We start from the raw sequence: 23984 nt of genomic DNA on the forward strand, positions 1-23984 counted from the left end.
GTGTTTGACAGACACTTTATTAGCCCTTTGTAGGTCGCAGTCTCTTCTGCAGTAGCGTTACTAGTAGGTCATCTATGTCATCGCCAACTAGATTTAGGAATAGATCCATTTGCTTGGCTTCTATTACATCAGTTGCTCGCATGTACCGCTCAAATTTTCTCATCCATTTTTCCCATCTGATCCCTACTTGCGATTCCGAGAAATTGTATGGGAGTGGTCTGCGATATTGGGCGCTTTGTCACCTTTTCTATTTGTTTCTTTTATCAGTGCTCTTTCCGGCACCTTTTCCTTTTAATCCTCCTTTTTTTGTTATGTGCTTTCTTTCTTTTCTTTGTGTTTTCTTTGTTCTGTGCTTATTCTTGTTGCTGTCATTTGCTCACTGCTCTTTCCCGCACCTTATTGCTCCTTTTTTCTTTATTGCTGACTATTCTCACGTTTTTCCTGACTTTAAAATGGCCGCCGCTGTCTTAAAGATGGCCACCGAAATCTCGCGCGATTTCAGGGCCAATCTCGGTGATGCCTGACTTCAAAATGGCCGCCCCTCTGTTCTCGGCACTGATTGGCTCTGCTTGCCTGGCCCCAAAATGGCCGCTCTCGTTCTCGCAAGAGTTCGCCACTTCTTGAACTCGAGCGCGCGCTTCACCGAAGTTCCTTACCAGTGCAGCTTCACTTGATTCAGCGCTGATTTCTTCACTGGGGCAATATCGTGGTGCCGCGATTTCTTCCTTTTTTTTTTTTTTTTTGGTCGCTGGGTTGTTGGGTCGTGAATCAGGGTGGGCTCCTGGTCACAATCTTTTCCTCTTCCAGACACGCGTGAAAATCCTTTCCTTCGTCGCCAGATGTCGTGTCCCCTGACCCGAAACACGACAGGACATGGTTGGAGGTAGGCAGTAGCTTTATTCTTTATTCTTCAGTACAGCCTCAGTCATGTACGTCTTGCCTCGTCAGTGGTCCTAGTCTAAGTCCCTTTCCTGCCGCTGACCGGAACTAGTGTCCAGTGTCAGCCCCATGCCCACTCATGGTCCTGGGTCCTAGTGCCTTTCACTCTGGGCACGACAAGTTCTCAGCAGGAACCTCACACTAACAACATGGATCACCCGTGGCTTCTCTCTCTAATCTATCCTGCTTTCTCTGGGTGTTCATTACACCTGGAACATGCTGGGTTGCTTCATCTGTACAGTCTCTTCTCCTGTAGGACCAGGCGCATTTCTTCCCTCTCATAGCAGACAGACAGGCTACTAAACACTAGGGAGACATTGAGCTAGCAGAAACTGCAGCCTGCAGATGATAGCCCATCACCCCTGAGAGATTGGGCTCTCAGACAGGTACACACCCTTGTCATACAGCAGTTCTTCAAGTACTTTGTGGCTCATTCCCTTCTTTCGTCAAGAAGAACATGAAACTGGAACAAAGTGAGGTGGTTTGAATATCACTTTTCTCAGACAGAGGATGTGGATCCACTATCTCCGGCTTCATAACAGGTTTGGGTTAGTCTTCTTTCAATTGTCATTTCCTGGCTGCTCCCCTCACACACCCCGTGTGTAAAGTGATAATTCTCACAGCGTGTAGCACCGGGGCTGACTGAAAGCATGGACTATCTAAAAAACAGACACAATGAAGTGTGTGATCTGTCCACCTGTATGTCATAAGCCTTCCTGAAGGAGGAATCAGAGACAGACATAAGGGCAGGCCTTGCATTGAAACATCCTCATCCTGAAACACAGAATCTGTAGTTTCACCCCTTACTACTACTTCGATCTACAAAATATCAGTGCTCTCGATGAACTAATCTCCAGCCCCTTGCGATCAAGGTCTTCCAAGAAAATCTAAAGGCAGCCTTGTCTCTCCATCCTCCTTACTTTAAGCATCAGGTTCTTCATCCTCTGTTTACTGGAATGTAGGCAATATACTGCCATGTCCAGTGAGGGAAGCTATCCTCGCCCTTCATCTTGTGCCATGCTAAACCAGGAGCATACAAAATAGATCCCACTTGTCCGAGTACTCAGAGTCACATATATACACACACTGACATACTACTGCTTCCAGACTGATATCACACACTCAGTGTGCACCCACATGTACTCCAGATACACAAAGGATGTCAGCACTATTACATAACAGCAGGACTTTAAACAAGCGAGGTCACAAAACACGCTATCACTCATAAAAGTCTGGCCTCACTATAAATCATAAAGCACAGTATGCTGACGCCACCCCTTTATGTGATACACAAAGGACAGGGACTGTAGTCCTCGGTCTATCATGAGGGAATGCTGGGTGTGCCCCTTGAGGTACCAGAACAGACCCTGAACATTGCATTGTCATGAAAGGCCTCAGCATATTTACTCATGCTAGATTACAGTACTAGGGCCCAAATAAAAGTCTGGATAGTGGATTCAAATGCAGCTGACAATAAGGGCAGTGGAACACACCCATTCACATGCACAGGGCATTCCCATTTCAACAAGTGTCAAAAGGACACACTAACAGGAGTACTTGGCAGCAAGTCTACGTTTAAAAAATAAAATCTAGCAATGCCACCTGGCGAAGGAATTAAAGGACAGTATATCCTTCAAGTACATTCAAAGTACTGTTATAGCAAATTGTAGACAAGCGATGTTTCACTCCTATTCAAGTAAGGACTATTACTCTTAACAAATGCCTTTGAAATGCGGCCTGGCGACCCAAATTATTACAGCCTTAGCCAACGTTTTTCGTTCGAACAGCAAACTTCTTCAGGGCTGCAATGCAATACATAAAACACATAGGCAAATATTTATAACCATATATATATGGTTTAAAAATAACTCAAATTTATAAAATCCATATCCCAACACCACATAATCCACAATATATGTGTTCTTCTTTAATAAGAAAATTCAATTAAATTGGTACAAAATAAGGTCTTGAAGGCAGTACCCCAGAACGGATCACTGAAAGAATATCGACTACCAAAATATCGACTACCCAAAATATCGAGGAAAAAATATCTACAGCAAAAATATCGAGTTTGTATGTACAAACAGGTAAGTACAAAAATATCGAGTACAAAATATCGTTTACAAAAATATAGTTGTAAAAAATATCGTATTTACTAAAAACAGTGTTAAATTAAATTAATATTAATAATTAATTACTAAAATATACTTAAAATTACTTAAATTAACTTATAATAATTAAATAATTAATGAAAGTTAAATAAATATTTTTTTATTTCATATTTATTAAACATATATATATAGTAATAAAATATAATAAAATAATACCCAAAAACTGAAAACTGACCCTGAACCCTAAAAATACCCCTTTACCCAAAAACTGAAAACTGACTCTGAACCCTAAAAATACCCCTTTACCCAAAAACTGAAAACTGACCCTGAACCCTAAAAATACCCCTTTACCCAAAAACTGAAAACTGACCCTGAACCCTAAAAATACCCCTTTACCCAAAAACTGAAAACTGACCCTGAACCCTAAAAATACCCCTTTACCCAAAAACTGAAAACTGACCCTGAACCCTAAAAATACCCCTTTACCCAAAAACTGAAAACTGACCCTGAACCCTAAAAATACCCCTTTACCCAAAAACTGAAAACTGACCCTGAACCCTAAAAATACCCCTTTACCCAAAAACCCAAAACTGACTCTGAACCCTAAAAATACCCCTTTACCCAAAAACCCAAAACTGACCCTGAACCCTAAAAATAAAAACAATTTATTTTACTATCTATAGTATATACTTACATATTTTCACTTTCTATATTATTTACAGTCGATATTACTGCACTTACCTTAAAAACGATATTTTGGCTGTCGATATTCTGTCCAGTCGATATTTTGTCCAAACGATATTTTTTCCTCGATATTCTGTCCAAACGATATTTTGGAGTCGATATTATGTCTGTGCACCCCCCAGAACATAGAACACATGAAACAGTCATCAAGGCTAGCAGGTGCTAGCCTTGGGCTATATTGTAGTTTGTGTTTCTATCACCTGGTCCTGTTTGATTCTTACTCGATACTCTCTCTCATTCTTTCAGGGCTTCCCACATGATTACTGGCAAATCTGAACTTCCGTTTAAGATTACTTTGTTAGGTGTGGCGGACCGGAGTGTCCAAAGGATTACTGAGTGATGTGAACTTTAGAAAAAGAAAATAACTCAGTTGCTTTTTAAAATGCTGTTTAAAATGTTGCCCCTTGTCATTCTGTTTCAGTAAGGACTCATTACCAAGCAATATGTAATCTGGGAAAGGTTGAAACTGGTCCTTGAGCAAAAGGGATGGAATCCAAAGATTGGGACAAGGAAGACTTGGAGTAATGCAGATTTTCATTTCTGCATTGGGGCGCTGGTACATTTAATACTTAACTGGGCCCATTTGCTGAGGAACTCGCATTCAAAGCGGAGAATGAGTAGAATGAATATCAATGCCCATTCTGTCCTTGGCCTCTTATGGTAGAAATCCCTTGCACAGCGTGCTAGAAGGCTTTGCTGGAAGCTGAAATTTCAGGGACCCCAATAGATTTCCCATGGCTCCAGGCTGCAAAGAAAACCGACTGGTGCCTCATAACTCCTCCATCAAATCTTACGTAAAGTACACATCATTTGCGTTGGACAGTCCCGTCAGAGAATGGAATGGCTGTTGGTGAGTTCCCCTCAGCCTACCCTCCTGGTTAACACACAACTGAAAACATATGGCTTGGAATACTAATGTATTTTATGATACACCACCATATAAAACATATATACCAAAATAGAAAAATTACAAGTAAATTACCCACAGCAAGCATAAACAAGCATTTGCAAAGCAATAGGTCTCGCATTTACGCGAGTTTAAGCTATTGGCATTGTAAATGACAATGCCTTTTATTTATGTTTCCAAAACAAAAACATAAATAAAAGGCATTGTCATTTACAATGCCAATATCTCTAACTCGTGTTAATGCGAGACCTGTTGCAATGCAAATGCTTGTTCTATTAGCTTTCCATTCTGCAATTTCGTGCTGATCACAGGGGTAATGATTGTGCCATGAATAGGACTCCACAGATGAGGAGGGGTCACAGTTAAATTTACTTGTATGTGCTGGGTGGAACCACAATTATTGCTGTGTGAAACCCTTTACTACCAGGAGCTTGAGGTACTGTGCAAGCTGTGATTAGTGATCATGTATAGATGACTTTTGATATATCTTCATTGGGCTGTGCCGCGCCCTGTGGTATCAGTGTGGATGGGAGTGGTCTTTCATTTCCAGTTTAGAAATGTGCTCATCCCATATGGTGCCATCTGGTCCTCTCCCACCTCTCTGCTAGTGTCGCATCATGGTATCTGCCTCTGCCCTGTACGTGGGTCGTGTAGCCTGCTATCCTTGTCAGGTGACTGGATGGTTTTCCACACCATTACTATACGCCTTTTGTATAACAGAGGACTAGGTCAATAAACCTACACACATTTGTCTTTCTTTTCTCTTGGCATCAGCCCAAACGCATGGGTACCCGCCACTGTCTGGTCCACCAGGTCAGACACAATCCCAGACAGGGTTTCCCACATCAGGGCAATCTGAGGGCATGTCCAGACCATGTGGTAGAACGCCTCTGTTTGGCCGCATCTGAGCCAGTCCGAAGATGCCCTTCGCATATGTGCTGTATATGTTTGGGGCGAGCTACATCTGGTGAAGATAAGTGACCCAAGTGTATTGGAATCTTGGGTTCCTTGATACTCGTTTGACCCCCCTATAATTGTCTGCCACTGTTCATCAGGTTTCTTTCACCCTATTGTGCCTCCTAGGCGGCCCTGTGTAGTGGGCGAACTGTGCACTACTAAGAAGGCTTTAGAAGGCCATTATGGCTCTACAAACCCTGGAATATGACAGAATGACCTGGACAGCAGAGATTTCTCCTGCCCTCATACCCATCGGACCCTGACCGCATGTGTTATGGCTTTGTACATGAGGAAATGGCCCACAGCTATGTTGTGCATGTCTTGCATATCTGGAAATGTTTGCAGCCTCCCCTTCACGTATAATTCTCTGACTTATATCCTGCCATGTTGTCAGGACAGTGTTTCATGCAGCAGCTGGATGTCGAGCAGTTCAGGGATTGTCCGCAAATCTAGCATTGGAGCATATGAGAATGGTAACTTACACAGGTGAAGGTATTTAAACCAGCAGTTTTTCGCCACGCTCATGAGCGTAGTTTCAGCACTTGGCTGACAAGGCAGGGTCAGAAGCCATGCTAGGATTGAATCACCCTTGAGGGTTTCTTTCACTTCTGTCCTTTCCGCACAGAGCATCAGCCATTGCAGCTGCACCGCGGAATAGTACAGCTCACGTTTGAGAGCACCAAGTGTTATATGGATTACATGTTGTCTCCATTTTAGTTTTCCCTTTTAACTTAGCAGCTGTTTGGGATGGTGGTTTGAACAATTTTGTCACCCTACACAGCAAAATGCCACTCATGCATTTACAACACCATCCTCGACCCATCACAATCCGGATTCCGCAGCAACCACAGCACCGAGACCGCCCTACTCGCTGCCACAGATGACATTAGCAGCATGCTCGATCAAGGCCACACTGCCGTCCTGATCCTACTCGACCTATCAGCAGCTTTTGACACTGTCTCCCACCGCACACTCGCCGCCAGACTTCACGACGCAGGCATAGAAGGAACTGCCCTTTAACTGGATCCACACGTTCCTCACCTGCAGAAGCCAACGGATCAGAATGCCACCCTTCCTCTCCGAACCCACGGAAATCGACTGCGGAGTGCCCCAGGGACCATCGCTCAGCCCAACCGTCTTTAACATCTACATGGCCCCCCTCACTGCTATCGTCCGACAGCACAGCCACAGCATATTATCCTACACCGACAACACCCAGCTCATCCTCTCTCTCACCAAGGACACCACCAGACTCAACTTCCATGAAGGAATGCAGAACGTCGCAACCTGGATGAGCAACAGCTGCCTGAAGCGCAACTCAGAGAAGACAGAAGTCCTTGTCCTCGGGACCACCCCATCGGCATGGAACAACACCTGGTGGCCCACCGACCTCAGCAGCCACCAAATACCCCCCACTGACCAAATCAGGAACCTTGGCATCATTCTCGACTCCTCCCTCTCCATGAACCGACAGGTCAACGCCGTCGCCTCAAACTGCTTCAACACCCTCCGCATCCTTCGTAAGACCTTCAAATGGATCCCCACCGAGTCAAGGAAGACAGTTACTCAAGCACTCATTACCAGCAGACTTGACTATGTAAAAACCCTCTGCGCCTGCATGAACAAGTCTCTCACCCGCAAGCTCCAGACGATAGAGAACACTGGTGCCAGACTCGTCCTGGGGATCCCTCGACATAAGCACATCAGCCAACACCTACGGAATCTCCACTGGCTCCCCATTGAGAAGAGAATCTCTTTCAAGGTATTCATCCACACCTACCAATGCCTTCACAACACAGGTCCCCAATATTTCAATGACAGAATCGACTTCCACATACCCAAAAGGAACCTCAGATCCGCCAACCTCCCCGAAACCCGACGTATCCACAGAGTCTAATCAGGGATAAGAGCCTTCTCCCACATCGCAGCCAAGACCTGGAATGAGCTCCCGATCACCATCAGATGTGCCCCCTCCCTGAATACCTTTGGGAAGGCACTCAAGCCCTGGCTCTTCGGCTAAACAGAACTGCCGACTTCCCCACCCCTAGCGCCTTGAGACCCTCACGGGTGAGGTGAGCGCTTTACAATACCCTGATTGATTGATTGATTGTGGTTAGACGCTGCTGTTCTGTAGTCTGCACTAGGAGTTTCACGGACACATACTGGAATGCAATGTTTTTGCTTTATGTTGTGCTCGTAGGCAATGACTCTTTTTTATGGTTGTATGTCAATACAACGCAGTATTTACACCGCACTACCATTACAACGCTGGTTTTACAACGCAAGTCGTTACCACGACTTGCGCTGTAGGGTGCTGGACTTAGGAATAGTAAGATTTACTATTCCAACACCAGTCTACGTAGAGTAGGGAAGGTGTTGGAATAGTAAATCTACTATTCCTTAGCCTAGAGCGCTCTCCAGCGCAAGTCGTGGTAACGACTTGCGTTGTTAAATCAGCGTTGTAATGGTAGTGCGGTGTAAACACCGCGTCGTAATGGATGTTCCCCCTTTTTTACCCAGACTCAGAAAAGATGTTTTTCTACGCTTTTCTGGGTCTCTGCCAGAATGAGAAAAGTCCAGTGTTTCATTATTTAAACTGCGTCCTTTTTAAATTCTGCGAGAGGCACTTCACACTGAAGTTATCATGCAAGCTGCAGAAAGCTGTAAATGAGATGCAGCTCTGCAGGTCCTGACATTCATTCTAAGGATGATAGCTGCACAGGCAGATGTGTGTAGGCTTGCACACTCAGACGAGGCTGGCTCCCTGAGATGCAACACCAAGGTATGGGGTTAGATAATTCCAATTGGGTCTGGTAGAAGGGTAGTCCCACCATGCTCTTGCTAGTGTAGGGTTATTAGTAATAGATAGGAGTAATATTAGGAACAATTAAAATGGTTGAATTCTTTGCAGTAGGCGCTGTATTTTATATAGAAAATTCCCCTTCCTGCCACCTCTCCAAATCATGTGCAACGGTGCACTATTAAAGGCCTTGAAAAGGAAGCTGGAAGGAGCAACAGTAGAGCCATAAAGAAATATAGTAGCCTGGGGAGTATTAGCATTTTGACTATGGCCATCCAGCCCATTGGGGAAGCAGTCCAAAATGTCATGGACTGTTTAGTTGATGTTAGTGCTTTACCCAAGTTGCCATCCATGATGTCAGCCTCAGCCTGACAGACTGCACGCCTAGGTATTTGCATGCGTTTGATGTCACCCCAGCCTAATTTGTGGCCCCCTTCTCTCTTTGCAATTCAGATATTTTATTATTATTTATTTATTATTTTTATTTCATATACTTGTAGAGCGCAAGCCTGTCACCCAGAGGGCATCCTGGCGCTTTGATCAGAGAACCAAGCACTAGACTGAAGCAGTCGCGCAACCATTACTTAGGGAATAGGTGCGTCTTTAAGGCCTTTCTGAACGGAAGATAGTCCTTGTAACTCCTAAGAGAGAGTGGGAGGGAGTTCCATATTTAGCTGCAGCCACGCTAAAAGAGAGACCGCCCATCCTCACTCTTTGAAACCTTGGCACCACCAGAAGGTGAGCCGATGAAGACCGCAAAAGCCGTGAGGCCGAATACCATGCAAACATATTTTGCAGCGGGATAGGGCCCAAAAGGTGTACAGCTCTAAACACCAAGCAAGCCGCTTTAAACTGAACCCGTAGATCTACCGGGAGCCAGTGCAGCTCTCGTAGCGCAAGAGTGGAGGAGCTAGACCTGGGTCGGGAAAGGGCCAATTTAGCGGCCATGTTCTGAACCCGCTGAAGCTTCCCAATCAGATTTTTTGGGGCCCCCAAAAGAAGTCCGTTGCAGTAGTCGAGCCGACTTAATATAGTCCCACGGACTACTTCCGGCCTGGCCTGAACAGGGAGAAAAGGCAGAACTCTACGTAACATGCGTAGCAGCATCATACATGTTCCCGTGGTTTTGTTGACATGTAGGTCCAGTTGTAGATTAGGGCCAAACATTACCCCTAAATTACGTGCTGACTCCGATGCCAGCACTGGTTCGGAAAAGGTACTAGGCCAAAAGTTCACGGGCAGTGCCCGCGGAATACGGTCCGTAGAACAGTGGAGCACCTCCGTCTTTGAGCTGTTGAATTGCAAGGAGTTAGCTCGTAGCCAGTCCGCTGTGGCTGCCATACAGCGATGGAAGGTGCCCAGCGAGACCGCATTATTCCCTTCCAAGGAGAAGACCAGCTGAGTGTCATCGGCATAATTAAATGCCGAGACCCCGAAAGATTTTATTAGCTGGACTAAAGGGCGGAGGTACAGATTGAACAATATCGGGCTGATGGCCGAGCCCTGTGGAACCCCCTGTCCTATTTTCCTTGGCTCAGAGCTGAAAGGCGGAAGTGAGACCAACTGTTGCCTACCCTCAAGATACGAAATCAGCCAGTCTCTAGCCCCCTCATTGACCCCGCACTCCTCCAGCCTCCGGACCAGGGTCCGATGGCAGACCGTGTCGAACGCGGCCGACATGTCGAGCAGCACCAGAAAGGCTGCCCGACCACTGTCGACACACGAACGTAGATTGTCCAACACGGTCACCAGTGCGGTCTCCGTCCCATGTCCAGGGCGGAAGCCAAACTGGGCCTCGTCGAACCACCCGATGTTTTCCAGGAAGCCAGAGAGAGAACGAGTTACCCACTTTTCCAAGATCTTGATCGGAAAAGGAAGCAAGGAGATCGGCCTGTAGTTGGAAAGACAAGCCGGATCCAAAGTTGGCTTTTTTAACAGAGGCGACACCACTGCTAACTTCCAGCTTTCTGGCACTGACGCCGATTCCAAGGATTGGAGGCAGATCGAAAACAGAGGCGGAAGCAGTTCCGCGTGAAAGGCCTTCCAAAACTTGGGGGGCAGCGGATCAAGCGGAGACCCCGATGACACCGAATGAGCAATCTTACAAAATTCTTCAAAGGAAGGGAGGGGGAAAGAATTCAGCCGTGATAGCCTGGGTGAAATGGTCGAGGCACCCGACCCGAGGGCAATGGTAGCCGTCTGGGGTCGACTGGGCTGCTCCACCGGAGCTCCCACACCGATCGGCTGGGGTCGACTGGGTGAGCTGCCCGGAGCTCCCAGATCAAAGGCAACAGTGCACGTCTGGGGTCGACTGGGCTGCTCCCCCGGAGCTCCCACACCGACCGGCTGGGGTCGACTGGGTGAGCTGCCCGGAGCTCCCAGATCAGAGGCACCAGTGCACGTCTGGGGTCGACTGGGCAGCTCCACCGGAGCTCCCACAATGATATCAGCCTCATGAGGAACAGGCCAGATTTATTCCAATTGACCTTGAGGACGGATATATTCCCAAACTTCTCCAGTGTTTCCATTAGGTTGGGGAGAGACTGTCTTGTCTGCCAAAGGTAGATTAACACATCTTTTGCATATACAGATATTACATGCCATCTCCCAGATGCCGTCAAGCCCCAGTCCTGAGCCCTCCCAAGTATTACAGGGGTCGTGAGCTACTGTAGATCTCCAGCTACCATTTAGTAACCACCTGTGTGCAGCCCAGTTTATTAAATTAGAAAGCTTTTGGTTGGTTGAATTAACATACATATAATTGAATGGAGATTATAAAACACTACTAATATTAGTAGCTCTCAATGCGTTTCATTGAACATAAGTAGCTCTCAGTACAGAAAAGGTTGGAGACCCCTGGTTCAGGCTCCATGGCCATTGCAAATATCAGCAGGGAGAGCCCAGTCGTGTGCCCCTTTGTATGTCAAATGCTCAGAGAACATGTGCCGCATTCTGACTCTGGCTGATGGGCTGTTGTATAATGTTTTTATCCAGCTGCGGAATATCGGACCAGCCCAGCCTATTGAAAGCCTTTTTGATATTGAGGGACACTGCTAAGCAATCCTCATTGACTACATTACCATCAAGCATCAGGCTCAACAGGCTGCCAATATTTAGAGAGGTGCTCCTCCCCGGTATCAACCCATTTTGATCAGTGTGAACTAAGAGGTCCATCATAGGCAGCAGTCTGTTTGTGAGTATCTTTCCCATCAGCTTGTAACATATATATTTAATTGGGACAGGTAGAAGTAGGAAAGTACTCAGTTGGGTCTCATCCCTGTTGGGAAGCATCACTATCATTGCCTCTCTCATGGTGTCATATTATAAACCACAGGGTTGAACCCATAAAGTGGGTGGGACCTGGGTGATTATTTGTTACAGACAGAGGGGTCCCAGACTCAAATAGTATTCGAATAGTGTGAAAATATAGATAGAAAGACGAATTCAAAACACAAAGATCAATTACAGTGCAATGTTTTATTCACAGTGCACTCTTATAACCTATGTCATGGTTAGACAGTATACATCATACAAATATTCCATATCATTTTGGGCCCATAGTGAAAGGGGAGAAGAAGGGGAAGGTGTTTGGGGTACAGCTCAAGGTGAAAAGAATTGTGACTCACTTTACAAATGGTATAGTATTAGCATATACATTGAAATTCATGTGTACTTTGTATTAGATGGTCCCCACCTGACGGGGCCTCAAAAAATGTGCAAACATCTAAAACATTGTTATGTATGGTCAAGCTCCTTATGGGCTGTATCAATCACGCTGGTATTAGGAGTTGACAGAGTAGATGTCAGTCTACGTTTCGACCCAGAGACGTGTAGGATAATTGGTCCTTACAATGCGGGTCTTCGTCAGGACAAATGAGGGAAGGGCAAACCTCCTAGGGTCAAAAGAAATATGAAACTATTTATATTGGAAGACCCAAAGTGTCATGGCAAACCGGCGAAACTGTCGCAGGTTGATTAACATTAAAAACAAAGAGGACTATACATAAAGGCACATGAGGTGCTCTCAAGGGACGGGACGGAATTACCTGCCCCTTTGGTTCGTTAGGAGGGAAATGAAGAAGGCGGCGGTTATTCGTCGGCGATCTACGAAAATTAAAATTAAAGGACCATATGAGGGGTAACTGTACGAAATCATTGGGAGCATTGTGATCATTAGCGTTTGAAAATATTACCTTTGGTCAGCAGAAACGGCTGGATTAGTCAGCAGCGCGATTCTGGAGAGACAAGAGTATGGATCAGTAAGTCTAGGCGCTACAGAAGTATTTTACTCAAATAAAAGGGGATTAGGGGCCCGTAGTTTGCTCACCCAATTATTCGGATGCTGGAAACGGGATATTCACCTTTGTGTCAGCAGAAAACGGCTGGGATTTCAACAGCGCGATTCTGGGGAAGCAAGATAGTAGATCAGTAAATCTACCCGCCACAGAAGTAAAGGTCATTGTAAAAGGGGAGTTAATGGTCCCGCAGTAGGCTTACCTAAAATATAGGAAGCTTGAGCACGAAAAAATTCGTCTTGTGGCTCGTCTCCATTCCCCGTAACCAGGAAGTCAGACGGGGAGGGGGCGTGGTAACTATAAAACCAAGTTCATGGAGATGGAGAAAAGACTCGTCTTTCATCGTTGCCTAGTAACCGGTAGCGTTCCAGAGGGGAAACAAGGTATTTACAGGACATTGTAAGAAGTTGAGGCCGTGTGTTGACGTAAAAAATATTGCATTGATGAAATAACATACAATATATTACGATGGGCCACATGTTAATTAAAACTTATTTCTAAGTCACGTTGGTTAGTACAACATGCTATCGCATAGGGCTCAATACATAATGTACTTATTGTCACGTTAACCGGATCACATTATCGAGAGATATTAAGTTGGTAAAGCAGGATTCTCTATCATGTGAGCCAATCGCGTGAACCTATCACCAGGATGGTTAAGACGCATTCGCTTTTGTTTTACAGAAACACTTTCCATGTCTGCGTGGACCTACCGACAGGGCGGTCAGACGCAATTGCGTATGTTTAGCCGAAACACACTTAGTGTCTGCGTGAACCTGCCAACAAGGTGGTCAGACGCAATGTACAACGTTGGCATCAGAAAAAAAGAGAATGACAGAGAGTGACAGGATAGATTTGTGGGAATATCCCACTGCAAAGAATGACAGGATGGATTTTACAGGTTAGCCAGTTGAGCAAAACTATTTTCAGATTCATTTAGGCCATTGCGGACTGAGTCAAAAAAATGTATCCATTTAAGTTCTCTGATGTTGAGAATGGGAATTATGTTACCACCCCTCGGGCCCAGTTTGACCTGTTCAAGTATGGTCCACTGTAGACTTTCAGGTAAGTGATTCTCTTTAATGCAGTGTTCTACCAGAGGTGCTCCCTGGACCTTGCAACGGATGCGACTGCAGTGCTGGAGAAAGCGCATCTTGGCTCGTTGTTGTGTCTGTCCAACATAGATTAGGTCACATGGACACGTGATGCAGTACACAACGTTTGTGGTGTTGCAGTTCGTGTGTGATTTGAGTTTAACACGTAGATGTTTGTGGACAAATTCTTTGGTTTGTATCGTAGACGGGCATGCCTTACAGTTGCCACATCTAAAATGGCCTATGATTGGCGGAAGGTTCCACATAGAAGTGATAGTTGGTCCCTGGTCACTGTCAAGAAATGAACAGACGACGTGGTCACGGATGTTCTTGGCCTTCTTAAACGAATGCAAAGGTAGATTCCTGAGGGCAAGGTCGTCTGAGATCAAATGCCAATGTTTGTTGACCACTTTCTTAATAGCATTGCTCTGAGTTGAGAAAGTTGTTACACAGATCAAGCGTTTCTCATTGCTCGGTGTACGGTCATTGGCTTGTAACAAGACTTCTCTGGGATTAAACCATGCTCTTTTTCTGGCTCTTTTGATCAGGCGTCTGGGGTAGCCACGTTCTATCAGTCGTTCCATCAGGTCACCAGATTGTGCCATATAGTCGTCCTTTTTACTGCAGTTGCGGTGGATTCGCAAAAATTGCCCAAAGGGCAAGTTGTCCCTCAGGCCTCTGGGGTGATGGCTGGAGTATTTGTAGTAATGAATTTCTCTCTGTTGGCTTCCTAAACAGAGTTGTATGGAGTGCCCCCTCCTCGGCAATAACTGAGATATCCAAAAAGTTTATGATTTCTTTATCAAGGTGGATCGTGAATTGGATGTCATGCGATCTCCTGTTGAGCCAATTAAAGAAATCTGTTATTTCAGTTTCAGTTCCTGACCATATTAAGAGTATATCATCAATATACCTAACCCACAGGTGTATGTTGGATCTGAAGGGATTAATGTCATTCAGTACAAATGTTTCTTCATATGTGGACATGAAGATTATGGCCAGGTCCGGGGCAAAGGCTGCCCCCATCGCCACGCCTTTGGTCTGCAGGTAGAACTGTTTTTGAAACAGAATTTTTTTTTGCATCATGGCGATTTTAAGCAGTAGGATAATAAATGCCGTAGGGACCCGAACAGGTGCTTCTCGTTTGTTCAGGGCAAGTGTAGCAACCACCAGTGCTTCCTCCTGAGGTATGCTAGTATATAGCGACACAATGTCGCATGTGGCCAGTAGTTCATGTCTCGGATCAAAAGGACGTCCGTCTATCATATTGATCGTGTGTGTGTGGTGTCACGGAGATAGGTGCTGTTCCCTCGGCCAATGGTTTTAAGAAAAAGTCAACATATCTGCATAGCGGTTCTAGAATTGAGCCACAACCGGAGACGATCGGTCGTCCCGGGGGCTTCTGAAGGTCTTTGTGAACTTTCGGCAAAGTATATATTGTTGGAATCCTTGGATTTTTTTGGTTAGGATACTGGAATTCTTGTTCCGAAAGAAATCCTTGTTCTAGGCCCTCTTGTGTGACTCTAAGGATCTCGCAAGCCATGTCTCTCGAAGGATCAGCCGGTAGCTTTTTGTAACTAATACCATCTTCTTACTGTCGCATGATCTCTTTGGTATAGTCGTCTACTCCTTGGATCACAATAGCCCCACCCTTGTCGGCAGGTTTCACTACCACTGCTTTGTTTTCTCTGAGTGATGACAATGCAAGTTTCTCAGCTTTGCTGATATTGTGCTTGACAAATTTCTTCTCGTCTAAAATCTTCCTCACATCACGTAATACAAGGCTTTCATATGCCAGAATGCATTGACTCGTGGCATAGGTAGAAGAAACGAAAGTTGAAGGTATTCTTAAGCCTGTTACAGAAGAGTTTTTTTGAGATGGTTTATCCTTAAAGAAATAGCAGAGTCTTATTTTACGAAAAAAATTGTGCAGTTCTGCTATTGTGTTGAAGACATTGGGTGTAGATGTTGGTACAAATGAAAGGCCACGGCTGAGTACCTTGACTTCTTCATCCTTCAGATTGTAAGTGGAAACGTTTATTACAGGCGAGGTAGTGGGTCTTACCATCTGTAGTTCTTCCTGCGGGTCGATCTATCTCCGTGTTATTCCTGGGGGAAGTTCACCTGTTTCGTGCCTCTCCCTCTGCCGGAGTCCCACTCGTCTCTCGCATTCTGTTGGCCTCTCCCACCGCCTCTGTTCCAGTTGTTGCCTCTGCCACGTGGGGGTCTCCATCCTCCTTGTCCTAAAAAAGGATTGGGTTGGTAGGCGGGACCGTAAGCTTCTTGATATTGATAAGAGCCACTAGGACCGGCTTGTGCAGAATCTTCACCGGAACTGTACGATGAATCTGAAAAAGTGCTAAAGTTTCGTCTGCCCCTAAAGCCTCCACGTCCCCGGTTGGTGAATCTACCTTGGGTGTCCTGACGGTAGTATTCTTCTTGAAGGTAGGGGTACGTTTTTTTCTTATCATATAATCTTAGATCTCTCGCAAGTTTCTCCAATTTCTTTTTAATGGTAGTCGTCTCAAAATCTTGGAGTGAGGCTACAAGCTTGGTTAAAGCTTCTTTAGAATTGGTGAGAGTAGAGTCACTGGTAATTTCAGCCTTCAAATCCGCTATCTGTTTCGTCAAGGTAGTAACTTGTTCATTAGCCATTTCAATTCCATGGTGTCAGGCAACATGCCTGTGGATCTTGCCTCCTCATAGACTTGCAGTAATTTCAGCACCACTTGTGCACTGTATGTGGCGTAAAATTCCATGGGGAGGCCATCTAGACCTAGCATTTTGTTTTGTGCCATTTGTCTGATAGCCATGTAAATCTCTTCCAACTAGAGAGGCATCTCCAAGACACTACATTGTAGTGGATTCAGTTTAGGGATCAAGAACCCTTGAACATAGGTACGGGTGTGCGTAAAATTAGTCGGGTGGGATCTGTGTATAATGTGGGATAGTATGGAGCCAACGCTGTATTTATGTCAGTCTGAGCATTGGCCATAGTGCCCTCTGGCGTTCTGATGGCACCGATGGATGTTCGTGTCATTTCACCCCTAAGGAGCTATGCTAAAATTGTGCTAGCCTTATCCCCTTGACCATGTTGTCTGGCTATGTGGTCCCTGTAGTCAAGTTTCCCCAGTCTGTTAGGCAGGATAGTGTGCTTCTTGCACAGTTCTCTGAGTCGTTCTGACTGATCTGGATGCACGAGTTTCGCCTTTTCCGTGATGCACAGGATTTGCTTAAAGGTGTGTTTAATCCCCCATGTGGTGGCAATGCATTGGTCATGCACCATCACCTTTAACGCTTCCCACGCAGTTGTCCTGGTGGAGTTTGAATCCTATTTCTGTCCACTTGGTCGTCGTCGGTCGGCCTCTGGACTTCTTTCTGCATTGCTTGGCAGGTTTCGCTTGTGCTCACGGCTAAGCCAGTGGACCTCCGTCTGTTGCGATAGCAGCCCCCTTTGAATGTATCCATTCCCAGGCCTCCTCCAGAGTTTGGAAGAAGTGTGCTATGTCGCCCTCCATTACACATAGGTTTGTAAGGAAGAGGAGGGCATACTTTGGGCCATTTTTCTCAGCTGCTACTTATAGACCCATAAGAATTATGGCACTTTTGTACCTTTGAAGTGTAGTCAGAGTAAGCCATGATTGTCATGCCTTTGTAGCACAAGTGGCCTTTGGTGCAACAGAGTTGCAGTATGAGGTCAAAATAATTAAGGGGTTGGGCTATGACAGGTCATGGTGTGGCCCCCAGAGGTTGAGGGTGGTACGGTAAGAGATGTGCCTGCTCCAGAGAGAAGGTCGTGGACCTTGGTCAGCGGACTCGATAATTCTCGCTTCGGTGCTTACTCTAATCAGGGGTTCCACTCGGCAACTCTGGGCATTAGCTTGCCTAATCTCCACAACGGCCCCACCAATTCCGGGGATGCCTGGCTCCACCTTGGGGACTCCCAGCAAGGGACCATCCCACAGGGAAAGCTAGGACGGGTTCCCCAGAGTTATACAGCGCCAGGAGACCTATGGACGGGTAGCAGTGCGCTTTACAAGCTCAAAAACATTTACATTTACAACAACAACATTTATAAGAACTTAGGTGACCGGCCAGCCAGAACAGTGTTAGCCTCTTCTTGAGCAAGAGTTCCATATTTAGACCTACTGCCAGTTCCGATATCCCCAGCAAGCAAATGTTGCACCTGGATGGGCCCTCCGCGTCTTCTGCCCACCACTTCAGGGGTGCGCAGTCAAAATATTGAATTTTTGATATCAACCTACACTAATATTGAGTTTTTCATATCGTACGGACAGAATATCAAAGTCAAGAATATCGTTGACCAGAATATCGACTTTAACGTCAGTAATATCGATTTTTTAAATATCGAAGTAAGTAATATCAAAGTAAATAATATTGTTAGCAAAAATATAGTTGTAAATAATATTGATTTTTATTAGTGTTATGGATTTAAGTATGTATGTTATATGTATGTTTTACATTTTTGTAAAGTTTTTTCATTATTTTTAAATATATGTATTAAATGTTTAGAAAATAGGTGGTCCATTTATAGGGGAATAGGGTGGAAAGTAATGTAAATATGATTAATTAGTTAATATGTGTTTATTTATTGTTATTGATTATTACTTTTTTTATTATTTATTAATTGGTAATTATTTTGTAATAATTGATAATTGATAATTACATAAAAAATGTTATTTTTTATGTGTTGAGCATTGTGTGTTTATAGTAGAATAGGGTGGCAAGTAATTTAATGTTATTTAAGTAAATATTATTGTAATTTAATAGGTATTTATTTATGATTATTTTGTCAAATAATTATTAATATGTTATTTATTTAAAAAAATAAAATTATAAGTATGATAATTGAACCCCAGCGCTATCCTACATTTTCCCTTCTGTTGCACTCACTGGAGTGGGAATAGTAATTTTTACACCTACGGTATCCAACACTTTCCCTACTGTTGCACTCACTGGAGTGGGAATAGTAATTTTAATCCTTACGCTATGCAACACTTTCCCTACTGTTGCACTCACTGGAGTGAGAATAGTAATTTTTACCCCTACGCTAGCCAACACTTTCCCTACTGTTGCACTCACTGGAGTGGGAATAGTCATTTTAATCCTTACGCTATCCAACACTTTCCCTACTGTTGCACTCACTGGAGTGGGAATAGTAATTTTTACCCCTACGTTATCCAACACTTTCCCTTCTGTTGCACTCATTGGAGTGGGAATAGCAATTTTTACCCCTCCGCTATCCAACACTTTCCCTGCTGTTGCACTCACTGGAGTGGGAATAGTAATTTTTACCCCTCTGCTATCCAACACTTTTCCTACTGTTGCACTGACTGGAGTGGGAATAGTCACTTTAATCCTTACGCTATCCAACACTTTCCCTACTGTTGCACTCACTGGAGTGGGAATATTCATTTTCACCCCTACGCTATCCAACACTTTCCCTACTGTTGCACTCACTGGAGTGGAAATAGTAATTTTTACCCCTAAGCTATCCAACACTTTCCCTACTGTTGCAGTCACTGGAGTTGGAATAGTAATTTTATTTCCTCCGCTATCTAATATTTTTTGTATTATTTTAGCTAATGTACTGTATAGTTATTTTAAAAAGATAAAAAATGTATTTTTTTAATTTGTTACATATATTTATTTAATTTGTATTCATATTATTGTTTTATGTGTATAGATATATTTATAATTTATAAAAAAAATATTTATAATTTATTAAAAGTAATATTAAAACATATTAAGAAGCATATATATTATATGTATATGTTTAATGTATTTTTTAAATTATATATAATACTTATAATTTTTAAGCATTTTAAAATATCTTTAACAATGCTTCTTTTAATTATATGTATTATTTACTTCATTTTTCTTTATTTTCTTACTTAAATAAAAAACAATCTTTTTACCAATGATATTTTTGACATCGATATTTTTTCCCTGTTATTTTTGTACTTTCCATAATGTAGATAGGATGTCGATATTCTTGACTTCGATATTTTTGCTGCGATATTTTTTTAGGTTGATATTGTGACCTTCGATATCTAGTTAGTGATTCCAATTCAGTTGCCTTACTTCTGTTTGTAAGTTGTGCAGTTGTTTCTGCATCCCTGTGACCATGGTCAGCGCTGACTCTGTCCCACCTACATCATCCACAATTTTCTGGTGGTAAGCTCGTAGCAGTTTCACCTCTATGGTTAATGAATTGAATTTCAACTCTAGTGTAGATTTGATTTGTCCTATATCACCAGAAAAATGCGCTCAAATTGCCCTGTACGTTTAGCCAGTGTGGACTCCTACTGGCTCAATGGCCCTCCTCTTGAGGAATGGGCAACAAGCATCTCTGTATATTCTTATATGATGTTGACTTAGGCTCCTTGGTTTGACCATTGCGAAGAGGGCAGCTGCTCCCCATCAATGCCCAATTCTCCAAGTTCATTAAACCAAACCACATTCTGGGCCTCTCCCAGTCGGGCTTCATAAGCAACCACAACACCGAGACAACTCTCTATCACCAGTACAGACGACATCTACACCCTCCTTGACCAAGGTGAAACTGCAGCCCTCATTCTCCTGGTCCTCTCGGCCGCCTTTGACACCATCTCCCATTACACCCTCTGCGCAAGACTCCACGTCACCAGCATCCTAGACAAAGCCCCAGAATTGATCCGCTCCATCCTCACCAGCCAAACACAGAGAGTCAGACTTCCACCGTTCTACTCAGAACCCACAGAGGTCAGCTGTGGAGTGAACCAGGGATACTCCCTGAGCCCCATTCTCTTCAACATCTACATGGACCCGCTAGCATCCGTCGTCAGAAGCCACTGACTCCTACGTCGACGACACTCAGCGGATTCTCACCCTCACAGATGAACCAACAGCCACCAAGAGCATACCACAACAGGATGAAGGCAGCTGCCACCTAGATGATGGACAGGTGCCTCCAGCTCAACCTCATCCTGGGCTCCACTCCCTCTACATGGGATGACTCCTGGTGGCCTGAAGCATTCAGTACCCCCCACACACCCACGGACCACGCAGAAAACGTCGTCATCATCCTGTACTCCTCGGTCTTTTTAAACCTTCAAATCAATGCTGTGTCGTCTTCCTGCTTCTACATGCTCCGACTCCTTCGGAAGATTTTTAAGTAGATCCCCACCATGTCAAGGAAAACAGTCACCCATGCCCTCTTCAGCAGCAGACTGCACTACAGCAATGCACTCTACACCGGCACCACCAAAAAGCTCCTAAAGAAACTGCAGAACATCCAGAAGACTTCTTCCAGACTCATCCTGAACATCCACAACCACATCACCGGCCACCTAAAAGACCTCCACTGGCACTCAATCAACAAAATAATTACCTTTAAACTCCTCTTGCATGCCTACAAATGCCCTCCACAACGCTGGACCTACATATCTCAACCACTGCATCTCCTTCGAAGCAGGGTCTAGTTTTACCATATTGTGCCCTAAGCCCATTCTGCCCACATCTGAAGCATGAGAGTCTCAAATGTCCCTGCCAGCCAATAAACAGGGTTGTGCTAAAACTGTCCACACTGTCTTGAGCGTCTACAGAGGCATTAAGCCTCACACTCTCCTGTAACCTCAGATGTATCTCTCCTATGAAGGCCAATAAGCTCAGGTCACTGTCTTTCTGGTGAGCAAATATACTTGCCCCTGGCCTCTACATTTACATCTTTCTGAACATCAAGAAGATGTAGCCATAATGGGATGCATCTGTCATCTAGAAGAAAAAAATGGGCTAAGTGCAGGAGCCATCTGGGAGTTTATGCAGCTTTGGAAACTAAAATAGCGACAGGGCTTAAAATTAACAATATCCTTATAAGGAGCTTCCACCTTAAAAGCTTCCGAGAGGTGACGCAAAGTGTTTTTGATAAAAGGTTCAAACTTTTGTTATGTTCTGTGGTCAAGCACCTGCCAAAATTAGATCTTGCGGTCAATGGTTCCTCATTTCAAATCTATAAATGCGCTACTTATCTGCCCATTCGTTGACCACCTCGTACAGTGTACCTTTTTGTCACAAAGCGATGGTGCTCCCGGTTAACTGATTGATTTAGCATTTTGATTGAGGTTCTAATGCTTCATTGTACTTTGATATTCATGTTCTCTCTCTCTCTTTTTCTTTGTATTGCCGTGATTTTAAACTTACTAGATTGCATGTTTTTGTTCCAGATCTGCGATATGTCTTTGACACTTGTTACTTACTAGATTGCATAGTTATTTTTGAATAATGATGTGTCTTTGGCATTTATTGTCCAAATTGTTTGAATAAATAGTGCCACTCTTGACACAGTTCCTGCATTTCACACGTGTCTTGTTATTTTAGATAGCACATTTCTGTGCTACATTATGTGGTAAAAATTACCCTCCAACACCTTCAACACCAGCTCCGCTCTGCCTGACAGTCGTACATGTGGCCCCAAGTGTTGAAAGCCACAACTTCGTGCATAACACAATGTCACTAATAACACAAAACAACTGTATTTTTCATTGATATTATTTGTTCTTCTCTTGTGAGCTTCTATACCAATAATAATTTTTTCTCCTCACTTTATGCGCAATGCAAGAAAGAAAATAAACTAAAATGAAATGCATTTTCTTTGAAGTTCACAAGCGCTATGTTTGAAATATAGCCCTAATCGGCACACTGTGAGATAAATTCGTACTTTGGCTCAACTTTGGTGTCTGGCCTTAAAATGATCATTTTTTTTTTTGCAAAAGCACTTTCCTCAACAAGGGGCGCAGCCAGGCAGATAATGTCCTCCTGGGTTTTGAGAGCCGTAGTTGTGATCATTAATAGTCTGAATCCACAAGGCTCCATATTGCCACTCAATTTAGGAATTCCAGAAACATTGTATCTAAATGCTCCGAGCAAATGCGATCAATACTGTTTCTTCAATGCCGCTACAACAGGAGCCTGCTACTTTTTTCAAACGTTTTATTCAACTACCAGTCTGAACGTTGCTGTCAAGTCTCTCTTTGTTTTCATCCACCATAAGTTAAATGTGTCACGTCCCAACTGTTTTGAATTCATTACGAGTTCTTTTGAGCTGCTCAACTCTGAACCACTGTAAAAATCCTAAGCAAGAGTGTGGTTTTGTATATACATATTTAGAGTGGGTAAGGGTATTTGGGTGATAAGGGTCTTTTTAAGGTTTAGAGGGGTAAGGGTATTTGGCTGGCAAGTGTATATTTACGGTTTAGGGATGGTTACGTTTAGGGGTTGGTGTCGATAAGGTCACATAGATAGATAGATAGACAGACAGACAGATAGATAGATAGATAGATAGATAGATAGATAGATAGATAGATAGATAGATAGATAGATAGATAGATAGATAGATAGATAGATAGATAGATAGATAGATAGATAGATATATTTGCGTAGAAGAGTTCTCGCCACACGAAACACCTCTCGCAGGTAAATGACGATGAGCAGACCCGCTTACTGGTGCTAATTTTTCAGTCCTTTATTGTGCAAAAATGCTCGCCCAGCAAATCCGCCTTGACGCGTTTCGTTTCCTCCACGAAGCTTGATCACACATCTTTGTGTGTATCTATATATAGGTCTTTACCTACCTGCCATATACTTATGGTTCTGTGGTAAAGGCAAATGCGTGGTAATGACTTGCATGGTAAAGGCATGCGTGATTCCATCATACATACATCTTAACATCCTTTTGCTAAAATAGTACATAGTATGTAATGAAAAATATTATGATTAGCAACTACTCACACAATGATACGTGTATGATTCATCAGATTATTACATTTAATAAATCCATTTTACTTTTACATTAAAATGGTGTTTAATGGCATTATATTTTTGGACCATTTTTCATTACTAATTTATTATTAGTTATGTGAGAAGACATCTCAAAGATAATATATTGCATTTTATTTCTAATGGCATATGAATACTCCTGCATATACAGAGGCAATGATTCACAAACAGTAGAAGGACTGATCCATATTATGAATTATCCAACACTGGCTTACCAAGGTGTGGGCCATCTCATAAATATCACTCTCTCATCAGTGGCTGGTGAAGGAGTGTCTGAAGATGTAGGAGTTGTGTGCCCTC

This window comes from Lissotriton helveticus, chromosome 11, assembly GCF_964261635.1.
Source record: "Lissotriton helveticus chromosome 11, aLisHel1.1, whole genome shotgun sequence".
NCBI lineage: Eukaryota > Metazoa > Chordata > Amphibia > Caudata > Salamandridae > Lissotriton > Lissotriton helveticus.